The sequence below is a fragment of the Lutzomyia longipalpis genome, chromosome 2 (assembly GCF_024334085.1).
Source record: "Lutzomyia longipalpis isolate SR_M1_2022 chromosome 2, ASM2433408v1".
In the NCBI taxonomy this organism is placed as follows: Eukaryota; Metazoa; Arthropoda; class Insecta; order Diptera; family Psychodidae; genus Lutzomyia; species Lutzomyia longipalpis.
The window spans coordinates 8,948,425-8,964,822 of NC_074708.1; positions in this window are offsets into that span (position 1 = coordinate 8,948,425).

The following is a 16,398-nucleotide window of genomic DNA, read 5'->3' on the forward strand; positions in this document are numbered from 1 at the left end:
TCCTCACTTACGTGGGGTGATCATATCTCACATATTAACCAGCGCGTTTACTCTTCTCTTAGGACACTCTGGCGTTATCAGGATTTCACTCCTAAAGATATTCGACTTCTTCTCGTCAAGTCTCTCCTCATTCCCATAATTACATATGGAGCCGAGTTATTTTTTGCTGCTGATAGTGAAACACTTAGGCGTCTGTCCGTCACTTTTCATAGCTGCGTTAGGTATATATGTGGCCTGCGTTTCCGTGATCATATCTCTAGGCATCGTGATGAGCTTTTTGGATGTGATCTTCCTTCTCTCCTAAATCAAAAGGCTGTAATTTTTCTGTCTCGCTTGTACCTGATGGGAGGTCCAGGGTATCTTCTCTCATGTCTGGTTGCCGGAGCATCAGTCAGGACTAGGGGACTCCTGGTTCCGGCTGCACGCTCGAATCATCTAGCGAATACTCTTTTTCACAAGGGTGTTGTTCTTTACAACTCCCTTCCTGCCACCGCTAGATCCTCTGTAGATAATGTGGTGGCATACCTTCAGTCTGAGAGGAAATCTTAACTTTTCATCTATTTTTTTTTTTTTTTTTTTTTTATTTTTCTTTATTTTTGCCTTTTTTTTTATTATTTTTATTTTACTTGTGTTTCTTCCTTTTCCTTTTTTTTTCTCTATTCACTTTTTGTTCTAGTAGCCATTATTGTAAGAGGGGCGGACCCCTAATTTAATGATAAATAAATATTATTATTATTATTATTATTATTATTAAAATTTGTTACGCATCTCGCCAGTGGAAATGTGACCCCCATTCTTTTTTTTCTCTATATATCGGTGGGATGGAGAAAGAGCCCCGAAGGTGGATCAATTGGCAATTCGTGTGACATCAATTGCACCACTGATTTCTTCATGGTCAACAGACGGCGAGAGCTGCTCCGGCTTTTCACAATTTCTGCACAACAAACTAAAGATGTTGCTGAATGTATTTTGCCTTCATTTTGTTGCCTCATCCTCCTCGCACCGAGATGACAATCTTGGCCATTTGATTGGAAACATTCCAAAATGCTCTGTGGTTTCATCTCTCACACAGTCTGCACAGACTCCGCCCCATCATCTTGCATTCTCTCTTCATCCGCCAGCGTTGGGCATGTCGTCAAATAAAACTATTTTGGAAGAGAACACGTAAACAATTCATTATTGATTAACAAAATATTAAGAATATGAAATTCTTTAAATAATAATCTTTGGGATGATTTTTTTTAATATTTAAATTGAGGGAATATATACACATCCACCACAGTATATGTATATTAATAAATTTTATCGTTGTAAGAAAACAGTGGAAATATCACGATAAAATAGACAAAAAATATCTTCATATCACAAATTGAATTTGTAGATTAAAAAGTGTGTAAAGTAATGTGTAAAGTCAAAAAAACTACAATTTATTGTCTAATTTAAATAGAATAAAATCTAATTTTGGGATTTATTTAGAAAGAAATATAATTTTCAATTAAATTAATTAGATAAAAAAAGACTTAGGAATATTTTTAAAAATGTTCCCTTCAACGACCCTTAGTTATAGACTTAATCATTCTCAAGAAAACAGCAAAAAATAAACAACTAAAGCAAAAGATTTAGTAGATATAGAGAATAAAATACAAGACTCTTAATAGAATTTTTGAGAACAATGATCTGGCATAAAAATAATATACCTTCATGTCGAGTGTTTGTGCCCAAAATGGATTAAAAGCGTTAATGGGTGTTAAATTTGTTTGTTGTGTTCTCTCCTCCATGGGCAGGGAGGACAATGAAGCAGTAAAAAGATGAGGTGAAAAAGTAATTTGCATTAAACACAAAAGTCCAATGAATTGATTTGATTATCTCTCAATTCATTTTATATGTTTCTCTCCTGGCGGGGCACGGCGAGCGTATGTCTTCCCGCGGACGAATCTCATGTGAAGAAATTCAATGTCCAAGCAAGTTGATTGTCAGCAACTGCTTCCTCCCACCGCCCCCCGTGCCAACCATCATCACATACATTTTCCATCCAATTTTGTTACATCGGAGTGATGAGCATACGAAATCGTGAATTCCATCACATAATAAATTTCAAGATACTTTATGTGGACTTATTGTCAAGCTTTTGGTGATGCAAAAGAGGAGAAAACCAGAAGATCGTGATTCCAATTCACTCCCTGCTCCATTGCTTCATTGATATTCACAGCGAATGATTCTCCGCATACTCGTTGGAGGCTCCCTCACCACTCACTCTCTATCTTCTCCCATACTTGCCCCATGAATCGGCTGCTGGTGTGGCATTCTGCTACTGCGTTACCTCCTCTTCTTCTCTCGAAGATCATCGCGCGCATCATCTCGGTGCGGCATCAGTAGACAGAGAGTTTTTGTGAAGATGCGGGAGAAGATCTTCCTTCGGAGAAAAGAGATCTTCATCTCGGTGAGATCGCTTCGAAAAAAAACGAATCAAATAAATTACTTTACCGCCCAGTTGAGAAGTTAGAGAAACAGAGTTGATGATGATCGATTAGATTAAAGATTTATATTCAGTTTCTTTAGATTATATTTTGTGGTTTACCATGTAGTTCTTTTACTTTTATCTATAATTTTCAAAATAAAACTAAACTATCAAACACCATCAACTCTGGATGGGATGGAAAGAGTGAAATGAAAGAAAATCCAGTATATTGCGCCACGCGATGAATCTCTTTTAGACAAATGGCCGAATGGTGGGATATTGATGACCTCCTCTGACTGATTACCAATTCCTCAGGTGACATTTCCCAATCATAAATCGAAGAAGAAGAGACAAACGCTCTTATGCCGTGATGTGCCACAATGTGCACGTTGGGTGCGCATGTAAGAGGAGGAGGTATGACCACGACTCGCGAGGAAGTCTCTCCGCGGTGCGTGCTGCTGGAGAAATTTCAATTGATTGGATCTTCCATCCAAGAAGCTAAAAGTAACGGTGCCCACAAGAGAATGCTAATGGCGTACCCACTCTTTTTTTCTTCTTCATTTATTAATAAAATGATTTTTTTTTGCTTCTTGTGTCGTCTCTCGCGTCGCATTTCACCATCACTTTGACGACTACGAGAGGAGAAATTTTAATCAATACTTTTCCATGCGGAATTCGTCCCATAAAAAATGAAGAATAAAATGCTTCATGGAGAGACTTATGGATTTTCTCTGGCTTTTTAATATATCAAAGACTCTGCCCGCGAATGCACTTTGCCATTTTCGGTGGACTTCCACTGTGAGGGAGAGATGCACGCCACGTGATATCTTCCATCAAAGTGCACTCAATATGGGAGAGCGTGACAGGAATGTTTTGCATAATGTAGTATTAATTTCTCTCCAAAGCCATGAGATAATAACATTTTATTGAAGGATACTTGCAGTATTATTAATGAAATTTAGCGTTCTTTAGTCGCCATTTTGGAATTTTTGATTTTTTTTTGCAGAGAAGCATCAATAAGTTTAGGGAAACTCACGTGAAAATGTAAGACAGGTAAAAGAGCGACGTATGTAGTTGTTGAATTGAATATTCATCTTTAACATAAATTTGACCAAAAAACGACGTCATACTCAGCAATTTTTAAATGTCTTACTCGTCGTACTCAAACTTACGCTGCTACGCGTTATTTACGCTTCAACGTGAGCCCCCAAATATTTGTTTCAGAATGTTCAAATAATTTTAAAGCTTCACAAAAATCTAAATTCAAACTGCAGGATTGTCTCCATATTCTCCTCTTTGTAATTTCTGTCCAACTGAATTAACATCTACATTTACTTAATTAATTTGTTTGCTCTCCTCTCACCCAAAAGGATCAGTCATCACGCCATCACCATCCCAAAAAATGTCCTGGCGCTGCTTTTCTTTTGCACACACACAAAACGTGACTCATGAGCACCAAGCATAAAAATCTCAAGCGAAAAAACAAGCGAGGGATGAAGGTGAACTTTTGGGTGTGGCCACCCTCCGACTGGGAGAGAGCTTCATCATGGAACACGCATCATCGCAGTCCTTCTGTTTGTGCCTCAAATAAAAAGCAATTTCCACTCCTGTTCTTTGCAAAGCATCTCAAATTAACATTTATATCAGACAATTTCGTAAGAGTTTGTCCCCATTTTTTCCCTCTTTTTTTTTGCTTATTTTCCACACTCAAATTCTCTTTGCGTTGCACACATTAGTGTAAGTTGGAGGTATAGAAGGAATGAAAAAAAATACGAATGATCGAATATATGGCACTTTTGATGTCGTGAAGAGGTGAAGCTCAGGGAGAGAAAGGAAATATGTATAAAAAAAGAGTTAAAATTCATCAATTTGCATTAATTGAAAGAGTCATCAGTTTTAGGAGGCTCCTTTACAAAACGCACACCCTGAATTTAATATTCTCTGAGGTCACGAGGGAGTTATTTCTTTTTCTTTTTTCTTATACTTCTGTTAATGAGCCCATAGTCTCTGGTTAAAGATCAACAAAATCAGTTCGAATTATAAATCCACATCGTCGGGGAGGAATGTGCTTCAAAAGCACCTAAATTGAATATGCATTGAGGATGTTGCAATATACGAGCCGCAATGAATGAGACCTTTTAAGTTGGGTCGATTGATTTTTTGGATGAGGATACTTTGTACCTCCGGCGTGAAAGACTTTCTCTCCCCGAAACCATCTTACAGTGCATGATAATATTTTCTGGGTCTTCCGCTCCCAAAAAGTACACACCAAGAGACATTTATATATTTTATGATGGAATTTCAGGTATGAGACAAACAAAATGTGTTATAAGAAAAAGAACGTGAAACGAAGGAGAGGAGATCGAACGAAGAGGAAATGACCGTCTAGCAATTTGTTACGTCAACAAGCCCCCTCGGAGAATTATCGAAAAAATCTCTTTCGTTGTTACCCATCTCGATCTCCTCACCCATCAACGACCCTGACTCTTATCTCACATGCGAGACATTTTGGGAAGAGAAAAGAAGAATCTGCCTCTTCTACGAATGGTAAATCACCTTCCAAAATGTTTTACAATCACCTCCGTGCGTCTCTCGCAAAAGGAAGAGAGAAAATGTGCATTCCACCACTCTCTATACCCGGATGTTCTCTCCCTTTTGGCCCATCAAGACAGGATGTGGATCTTTGGGACGCCAGAAAAAAACTAAAAGAGACACCCAAATGTGCGTCAGAATGGCTTTTGCCCCCAACGCATTGACTTGCTCAACACATTTTCTGTAGTCACTGCATTTGGTGCAACAAAAAAATCGCGGAAAATTTCACAGAGTCAACAAGAGTTTGCAAGAAAAGCCATTTTGCAAAATCAACACGATTTTCTTCATCCAATCGAACCACTTCGATATGTGGAGTGCTCTTTGTTTGGGCGCTCGAATGGAATTCGCAAGGGGTCAATATACGTTGCTTCGCGCAAAATGCAAATACAAACCGCGCAATATAAATTAGGAATATATATTAAAATTAGGGGGAAGGTGCTTCAAAAGGTGCCCAGAGATTCAATATAAAATAAGTTTTTTTTGCTACAATGTGAAGAGACACAAGAGATTTTATTCTTTAAAACTTGAGAAAATTGATCGTTAATTATTATTTTATTAATTTTTTTTAAAATAAATTTTAAAGGAAAAATGTTTGTTAAAATTCATTATTTTGCGGGAGAAATTTTTCCTCATTCAATCTAATTTTTAGTAAAAACCATTTTTATTCTATCAGCATTTTTTTATTCTGTCAGCTGATTTTTTATTCTGTCAGCATATTTTTTATTTTGTCAGGAGTTTTTTATTCTGTCAGCATATTTTTTATTTTATCAGCAAACCTTCTTATTCTATTGGCATTTTTTTAGTCAGAAGATTTTTTGTTTTGTTAAGTGTAAGAAATTTGATAAAAAATAAATATTTTAAAACTTTTAAAAAGACAAAGAATTTCTTTAATTTTATAAGCAATTTTAAGTAAGGCTTTAATGATTTATTAGTAGGAAAATCTTTTACAAATCCCAAACCCCTCGGCATTTTTGCATTGGAAAATGGAGACAATCCTTGTGAATTTTCTCCTCGAAAATTACAAAAGTGCACTTTGTATGTAATCTCAAGTGGCACGAAGAAAATTCCAACTTATTGTTTTGCCAAATTCAACAATTTTTTTTTGACTCATCACCAGTTCTTTGTGCTCATTTTCACTTTAGTATACAAATTTATGTATTTTATAAATGATAAATGTCGATGACGAAGCAGAAAAAGAGTGTTTTCGCGATAGAATTACCAGCAACGTGATGAAAAGCGAGCTGAATTTAAGAAATTCGTATGCGGAGGGCGAGATTACAATATATTGAAGAAATTTCACTCCTCCAAAAACATGAGAACAGTTCATCCAACGTTCCCTTCGACCGCGAGGTCAGAGAGAATTAATGACCTTTTCCCATTTTGGTGGTGAACAAGAAAATTTTTTCACCCCACCCCTCGTGCCTTCGTGGCTGTAGCGCGTATCTCCCAACAATGGAACACCAAGCCAGCTCTATTCATTATCCATTCTTCTCGGCGCGGTACAAAACGCAGGTGAATTGATGGATATTTTGCTCTCGAGGGCGAGAGGGTTTAGGAGAATGAGTGTACGACTTCCTATGCTAGAACAACCCTCACTTCCATTTCATTTATGTACATGTATGTTATGTATGGGGTGAGGGTGAGAGTTGGAGGTTTCATGGTAATTTTCGCTGCGGAGAAAAACAGCCACACCCATAAAGCTGCTCGAAGAGAAATTCCTAGCACCTAGATCTTCCTGATTTGCGTCCTTTTGGTTTTAGTTCCATAAGTTAACCCTCATTTGCACTCTGAAAAATTTCTGGAGATTTATGGCATTTTAGGGAAACTCACTGAAGCCATATTGTATGTAAAATCTAATAAAAATTTTATGATTGGTTAATTTGGTAAAAATGGTAAATTATTTATCAATGATAGATTTGCTTAATAATTAAAAACTATGCTTGAAAAAGCATGTTAAAGTGGTAAGATGAATACTAAAATAATTCTAATTATTACCAATATTAACCAAGCTTTACCAACATTTGCGTTTTTATAAAAAAGAAAAAGAACTATTATAAATAAAAAATGACAACTTAAAAAATACATAATTTCTTTTTATTTCAACTTTAGCTTAAATTTTTATCCGTTGCAATCAGTTTACCAATGATTTACTATATTTTACCGTAAAACTCCTAAAATAGATTTCCTGTAAGGCTGAAAATTAATTTATCAAAGACCAGCTTAATTAAAGTATTAAAATAAAAGTTCTATTTAAAAAAATGAATTGTATAAAAAAAAAACATTTCTTCTTGATGATATTCTTCCTTCGCATCGATAAAGGGAGGTAAACTATCTCACCAGCAGCAACAGAGATCATCGACTCTACCCTGGCCGTACACCCCCTGCCGTTGTGCCGCCGCAACATCATTCACCCGCCGCACCCCTCGTGATTCTCTGGCGCCCTCCAAAAAGGGACCCACACCGAATCTTTTGGCCCTGTTTGGCGCAAACCATCTCTCCATGGGCTCTGGATACATATATAGGGAACGCTTGCGGGAGCGAAAGAGAGCAAATATGAGCAGGTGTGGCGCATTAAATTGAGGCGCATGCGAGCTGGCGCACGAGGCATCGATGGGGCAGCATTTTATACACCAAACGGTACACACAACATCTTCGATCCACAAAAAGAAGTGAAGAGCATCAGCAGCAGCCGGAGGCCATCAGCAGCCGCCGTGGATGATCAACGCAGCACATTTTTATCGATACTACGGAGGCCTCACCATCGACAGATGATCCCGTGCAGACGAATAAAAATAAAATCGATGCATTGGCGTGTGCTGCCAACATTTTCTCATTTCAATACAACACTCTGGCTGAGGCATTAATTTCATTTCTTCCTCCTCTTTCACCTGGATTGCATCCATTTACTGCCGATGTCAATAATCCCAAATGATCTCGCGCAGCTCCTCTTTTATGCTTTGCCCTTCTTTTTCTCCTTATAAGAAAAAAGGGGTTCGGAATCAATCAATTTTCTCCGCAAACCGCGAAGTTATCGAGGAAGACATACAAGGCGAGAATATCATTTATTGAGAAGTTCTTTCATGAAGTTTTTTTTCTTCATTTTTAAATGTTAATTGTCCTTTGAAAATTACTTACAGTGGTGTCTCATAAGTCATAAAAAATGGAGAAATCTCAATAATAAACTCAAATTATTAAACAAATTAGTGAAGGACGTTACCGCGAAACACCACTGTAATTTTATTTTAAAAAAATCCGTTGAGTGTTAGAAAATTATCTAAACTTTACACACATGTGGTTTGCTAAGGAAAAAAAGAAACACAACAACGTCCAATTTTATCACAAATTTCTGACCACATACAACATTCGCTTTCATCTTAAGAAGACAGAGAGAAGATAGTTTTGGGGTCAAACTGCCCACAGAATTTGAGCAATGCCTTCTTACCAAGCGCAATCGCATGGGCATAAACCGCGACGCGCCAGCACTCAATTTCCTCACAAACAATTTTTCCGTTGGTCGAGATGAGGGATGTATGCTATGTGGAGACCTACACAGAAATATTGTCTCTTCCTCCCAGCATTATCAGCATGACTAGCCTCAAGTGTGCATTAGATATTCCGCGATGACATTTACCGTCTTTTTATGTTCCATTTGAGTGGAAATGATGGTGGTTTCTCGTGTTTGCTCATTTTTTTCTCATATTCACAAAAATTATAGCAAAGAAGTTTTTTGGTTTTAATTTATTCTCTGAGTTCTTTCTTCGTTTTTTTTTTTCATTTATTCCCCCACAGCAGCCTTATCAGGGTAAATGAGATAGGCGTGAAGGTGATACGAGGAATGGGTGCGGGGCGATGTGGCGCGGGCAGAAGAGGAAATTCTGAAAAGAGAGACGTGGAGTTGAATGAAACCAAATAACTTCCTCTCTGTGTGTACCTCCACATCGATTTCCTTCCTCAATGAAGCCAATTACACACCTGGAGGCCTTCGTTACCTCTGTGCCTGTCCGATGCTCCAGCAGAAGGTGGGGGAGGAAGTGCCCAATAAATCCACAAAAGATGAGACAATCAATAGCGGGGCACTTTTTTTTTACTTCAGCTCACTCTTCCGGGATGCTTCTTCCAACGGATATTATATACGATGGTTAAGAGAAAATCTTTGTATGAGATTTGATTCTTTCTGTTAAACTTTAAATTTTGGAAGAAATAGTGGTTTTTTAAAGAGAATATTCATTCAACGGGCTCTTAGAATATTTTTTTGAGTAACAAAAATTTAATCTTTGCTTTATATATTAAGAAAATCTTTAAGAGAAGTTTTAAAAAAAATTATTTTACAACAAAGAAAAATAAATGAAATTCTTCAAATCAAGCACATTCAGCTATTTCTTAATTTATTCATAACTCAAATTTTGCAGTGAGTCTTGGTAAAAACCAGGTAAAAAAATAATGCGCAGAGAGCTTCTCACCTTCACAAAGGAGTGATCTTCAAATTGGCGCGCGCGACAGTGTGTGCTCATGGAAGGAGATCGTCTTGTGATGGGGGAGGTGAATGAAATTAATGAGAAATTTCAGCTCGAAACTTTTTCCATATGCTCCCTCGAGCGTATCTTCGACCTTTTTTTTCGTCTTACGTGTCTTACGTTCCAACGTACACATCTTCTCCCCCGACTGAGAGCATGCTGAAATAAAATAAGAAAAAAAAATAAACATCAAAAAGGCAAGAAAAGTGCGCGCAAAAGGAAGGCAGAAACATGCGCCGGAGGAAGATCGAGGAGGGACCCTTCACCCCCAGTTTCATTGTCTCACTCCCAAGGCATTGGGTGATGTTTTAGCGGAGACGAAGACACCATCTAGATGATTTTAATTTCCTTCCCTTCAATTGTTTGGAGAGCGTTGCGCGATGTGACTCCCGGGAGAAGAAGCGCCCAGAGAAACCATCCAGCAACTGCTGGAGTGCGAAGAAGTTGAGGCGAAAGAGCGCGAGGACAAAGAGCCCACCGGTTGTGTGTTTGTGTGGAAGAATTTTTAATCCGAAAACTATTAAATTTTTCAACCGAGAGCGACTCTTTTCTTCTCCTTGGTCTTCACCTTCTCTCTCCGCGTGTTGAGGTGCAAACGGTCAATTTTGATACAGGTGCATCACAGTGGCTGGCTGCTGCGGCGGCTGCTGCTGCCTCCAGTTGCCCTGCAGACCAAGGAGAGAAAAGTCGTTGACGGTTTTTTTATTACTATCTTGCCTTACTTTTTTTTCCTGCTCTTCTCTTCTACCTTCTTCTGCTCTGTTCTATCTTTCTTCCACCTTTCCATGAGACATATAGGGGTGTTTATTTCCTTCGCTTCACAGAGCACGTGCCCACATGTCTCTTGGTGCAGTCTTCAGCAGATATATACATTTTTTTCTGTTGTTCTTGCATCATTTGAAGAAGCAGGAGGTTCAGTGGAAAAAAATAATACCAAGGGAAGCCGTTAGTGTCTGACTTTTTCTGCTTCGATAGGGATTCACCACTCCTCCTACATTCTACTTTCCAAGTCTCTTCTTCTTCCTCCCAAATTAGACTTTAGAATTTCATCTCAAATTTCTTTTCTTTTTTACAGCATTTTTGATCAATGACCTCATTTTTTTTCTATTTAAGAGAGAAATGATCTAAAAGCCAAGAAGAACTATTTTAAATATAATAAAAATTAAAAAAAATGGATAATCGGTCCCCAAGCTTTCCTAATGCATAACAGTTCCTGCATTGTTCCCATTAGTTTATTATGCATGTTTTGCTATCTTATTAAAGCGATTAATGCCAAAATTAAAATTTATTTTTAGGCTTTTCCTAGCGTGGAAAATATTTTAGAAGGAGATTATGTATTTTTATGTTTGTCTGTATACCTTTCACGCACAAAGATCATTCCACCATTTTTTGCGCAGTTTCCTCATTCAATATTTCAATTGTTGCATATTTTGTTGGTATGTATTTCTTCTGCAAAAAAAGAAGTATAATTCATTCACGCGGCCGTTGATGAAAACATCTTCACGGCAACTTTTGCTTTCCTTTTCATATATTGCAGCAATGTGTAGTAAAACTCTTCACAATTGCAAAGGCGCGAGCGCGAGCGCACGCCCGTCGTGTTAGAAATTACACTATTGTGCTCACCAATGTGTGAAATAATAATAATTGTTCGCCGCCGAATGGTACATTATCCGCTTTGGCAGTGAAAATTACCTTCAGAGACCTCGTTGTTGGTTGGGGCTCCCGAATCAGCAATATTTTAGTCCACCCTATCACACCTATTATACCTACATATGCATATGTTCTTTGATCTTGAGGTGGTGCTAAAATTTAGAAGAGGCAGTAAATCTTTTTTCTTCCTTTTGTTTTTCCCCATCAAACAGAAATATTGGCATTCCACACGATGAAGCAAGAATCTTTGGAATTATCTATTATAAAAAAAAATGTTTGTTTTTTCTTGTGAAATTGAGAACAGAAATTCTCAGTTTCAGTGTCGGAAATCGATTTTTTACTGCCATTCTCTTCCCCCTTTTTTCAGCGAGTGTCACATTTTTTTCTTCTTGTTACCTCCACCAAGCTTCTGCTATAATATTGAAGTTGAAATGAATCACCTCCCGTGTGTAAATACAGGTAAAATATCAGAGACGAGACCGTGAGCAACCTCAAAATCAACTTATTTGTCGCATTGGTGTTGAATTTGTGCCGCAGGAGAGAGTCAACCTGATAAAATCAAAATTGAATTAGACACGGGAAAAAGAGCATGTTTTCGATCATACAAAAAAAGCAAATTACCCTAGAAATTGCTAAGCTTAGCTGCTATTTTTCAAAATAGATCTAATTTTCCGATAAATCGTATAAAATATATTTAACAAGAACGTTTGTTTAACTATGTTTCTTTTTGATTCCTAAAAAAGAATTTTTCTGAGTATTTGACTTAAAGAAAATGCGCTACAATTAGGACACGAATTAGGTCATTAATTAGACTTCATTAGACATTAATTAGATTAGAACAAAGCATTTTTTTCATTTTTCATTACTAAAACTTATTTAATCGAATAAATTTACAAATAAACTTTAATTTTTTAAACGGGTTTAACTGTTATTATGCTTAATTAATTAATATCTCTTTTATAAAAACGTTTAGTTTCTATTTTATTAGGATTTTTCTTGATTGAACCTTTACGATCTTTATAAAAAATTTAAATCAGTTCATTGATTGATTTTTTCACATCCTAAATAATGAAAAACTTTTTAATAACTCGTTTTGTTCCTTTTTAATGAAAATGTGTTTACATAAAATTTTACAAATTAGCCTAACATGGGAAAAACTTTCATTGTCAATGCCAAAGAGCAGACAAAAATACAAGGGAAAAAAAAGAAGCGGGAAGAAATGGCGAGATATTCCATTTCAATTGAAGAAAAGTAATTTGCATAAATTATGATTTTTTCTCCATTCTTGTGCGACTTCTGTGGGAACATAGCGCGAGGGAGGCTTATTGTTTGTGGGCAAACTTATGCAAGTTACGATCGCGATCGAGGTGAAGGTTATCCATAGTTTATTACCGCACTTTTTTTTATTTTGGCTAGCCATTAATACCTAAAAACTATGCTTCACTTTGGCTTGAAATGAATACAGGGACGAATAGACTAGACTAGAAAAAATATTTTATGAGATTTTGAGCATATCTTTCTTTCGTTTTTTTTTTCTTTGCTTTGAACATTTCTTTGGTTTAATATTGCTGTATTTTTTTAAATCTCTTATCGTTTGAGGACTTGTCTATTTCCAATATTATACATGCTACAATCATAAATCCGCTCTATCCTAGTAAAACAATCAATAAATAATTTATAAAAAATATATTAAATTTTTAAAAAGTTTCCCTTAAAAGAAACTTTGTAAATTTTCCCATGACGAAAAAAAGAGAATAAACTAATTTTCCAAATGAATATATCTTCCCTTTTATCGACCACTTTATTTCATCATCGTATTTCAGGTGAAATCGTGTGATGATACCAAAAAACGTATTACGTGTATTATTATGTATACATATATATAGTAGTTCTGTGGAAATATTTAACGACATTCCTAAGAACTTCCAAAGTCATTCCTCGTCCTTTTTTGTGGCGGCATGAAAAAGGGAACGGAATGGGGATGAGGGACACCCTTGATATATTTTCTTTAAGGGAAAATTCTGTATTGTGGGGGGATGAAAAATCACAAGAAAAGGAATTTAGTGCGTGATGTTGGGAGAAAGAGGGCAAAATGTGGATGTCATGACAACAGCACCAACAGGAGCCTCAAAGGCTTTTTCTATCGATAAAGCTCCGTCACCCAGAGAAAGCCCTTCCGCGTGCAAGAACGCTTTCCCTGCTATTTGCTCTGTTTTCTTGTGAAAATACTCATCATCATCCATCGATGGGTTTCCCTCCCCCCTTCTCCCGCAGAATGTGTTGAGAAGTCTTTTATGGGAGTAGGGTGGCATGAGGAAGTGAATATTTTATGAGTTCTCCCCTCGATATTGTTTCCTTGAGAAATCATCCCTCCATATATGGGGGTGTGGATTCAACCCCAAACCCCATTCCAGCAATCATGACTTTCAGAGCTGAGGGAATCTTCAACTCGTCCACCCACATTTTCCCTCTTTCTCTCTCTCTCTCACCGCCAATGCTAAACTTCACACTCAAGTGAGCTTGAAAGAGGTGGAAAAACCTTTTACCTCATCATCCCGCCTGACTCACCTGGGATTGCCGAGAGGGTGGGTAGCGATTGTATATATGGCGGGGGAGGAAATTTGAATGATAAACTCAGCACATCGACGTCCACACGGAAATTGCGGCTGTGTGTTCGTTTTTGTGGATACCATGGTGACGGTGACCGACAAAAACGCAGCCAAATGCGTTATCCCAGCCACCTCCTGGTCACATTTTTCCCATCACCCACCAGACAGGAAAATCACCCCAAATGACCAAGATGACGCCATGGTAAATGGCAGGAGTATACACCGCAGAAGCATCTCCCTTTTCGAGAGAAATATTATTATACAACATCACCCTGTCGTTGGTTCATGCCATCCAGGTGAGTGAGAGTCCAAAGGAGGGCAGATAAGAATCTCACGTCTGAGGAGCCTTAATTACTCCTCGCTCTCTGAATTTTTGCGCCATACAACCACTCACAAGCTCAAACATCGTCTCCTTGCTGTGATGGTGGCAATGGTACCTTCTTGCACAGGTATATATAAGAACGCAATTGATCTCCTCCACCTCCATGCCATTTGTAAGTTTTCTCGCCACTCTATCCCACCGTTTTTCATTCTCATCTACAATTCTTAGTTGGAGAGGGTGAAAAATTGCCTGCATGGTCGCACTCGCGAGTTACTCGCCCTTTGTGCACAAAAGCACCCCAAATGGCTGTGAGCCAGACTCTCGCACCTGGCAGGTATTTTATTGATTTTCTTCACCACTTTCATCCACTCTCTCACATCGGACACTTTTCATTTACCCCACATGAAAACTCTCAGACAGATTTCCCAGCGATTTTCCTTCATTGGTATTTGTGGAGGAGTCCGTCTCGATGGATTCATTTAATCATCAACAGTGGACGATTTATTTCTTCGTTTTCTCTCGCAGTCTGCGCGCCTTTCGGTCAACAGCCGGAAGTAACGATATATAAGAGAGGAGACAGGTGTAGCGGGTGAGATACAACACAACGTCCCGAAAGACACCCTCCGATTCACACACACGTGCGCGGGCTACATGGCATCTTATTCACAATATATAAATTAGAGTTGTATTAAATAGTTTGGAATTTTAAGGACTTGAACTGAATTCCCTTTTTAAATTTTTTTAAACCATTTTTGAGGCTCTTCTAATAGAGACGCCTTGTACACAGCGTTTTAACTTCTGTAGAAAATTACATTAGAAAAAATAATCAGAAAGAATTTTAGATTAATCTTTTCCTTTACTCATTTCTACTATTTCAGTAATTCATTTTAAATTATTATTTTTCACAAGAAATACTAACTCCCCAAATTCTAACATTATAAGAATTCTCAACTCTGTTGTCGTCCACTTTTAGGGGGCGCGTTCAGTAGTGCGGTGTGGTGTTGTGAGTTCACTGAAGCACATTGAATCAATCACCCCACAAAATGCAGAAAAAATGATTATTTTCTCTCCTCCTGTTCGCTCACCTTCGTCTCCCAGCATAAAGAATTGCATTGTTGAGTGAGAAAATTTGGCGGGAAAAGTGTCTTATCTGCGTGTACAGTAGGACGCCATAAGGTCAATACGCGAGGAATGAAAGAATAAAGTTAAAAAAAATTGACGGAATAGAAGATACGCGCGTAGACATTGCGCCACTTATTCTCCCCCTCATCCAAAACTCTTGAGCATCTGGCAACGACCTCCGTAACCTTTTCTTTTTTTTCCTTTTTTTAAGTTTCTTCTTCAATTCTTTTTTGGGTGGATTAATATGCTGCGTCTCTTGGTCGATGACCGTTACAGGGATCGCTGAGACGGTAGACAAGTTCTTAGGATACTACATATAGTTCGTTAGACTGCTCTCAATTTTTATGTATATATATAACAGCATTTTATATGCATGTTTCATAAAGAAATCTCTCACCTGGACACTGGTCTGCATTTTCCGTTACTGATCTCATTTCTGTTGTCTCCCAAAGGACGCTTTCCAGGTCATTTTTCCAGCGACAATCCTTCACGGGATTTGCCTTTTTGTCTTGACCACACCGCAAAAAAAACTGCCCGAGAAAAAAGATGACCGTTTCTTGACCAAGAGAACCCAAAAAATCCGTTGCTCGACTTTTAATAGAAACTTGGTCAATTCTTCAAACACCCATCTTTGGGGTACAACTACCACGAAGAATAAAAACGAACCTGGGCAAATATTCGCGCCTATGAGTTTCAATTAAATTCCAGGTAGATACCAAGTTTCTCATATTGCACCTTTCCTTAGACGCTCTTTAATAAGGACTCTCTTGCTCACTCGCTCTCTCTTTATGCCATCTGGGATCCATACCAGAGGATCTGTGTGTGTGCCTGAAACGAAGGCAAACCGTCATAATGTTTTCATCGTAACTATTCACATAAAGTTTACATAAAAATGGGTCTAACCCATTAAAATTTGTTGCATTTTGTAATCACAATTGAATTCCCACAGATCGCAGGTAGAATTTTCATTCGCGATGGCCAAGAAATCCTTCTTTGGGACCTATTTTGGACCGAGGGTTTTTAATTGTTAATTCCCTGAATGGAAAACTTACCTGGAGGAGATTGCGCAATGTCCAGCTTTCTTTGCGCGCAAAGATGGTCAGTCCATCTCACACACATCCTAGCATCCGG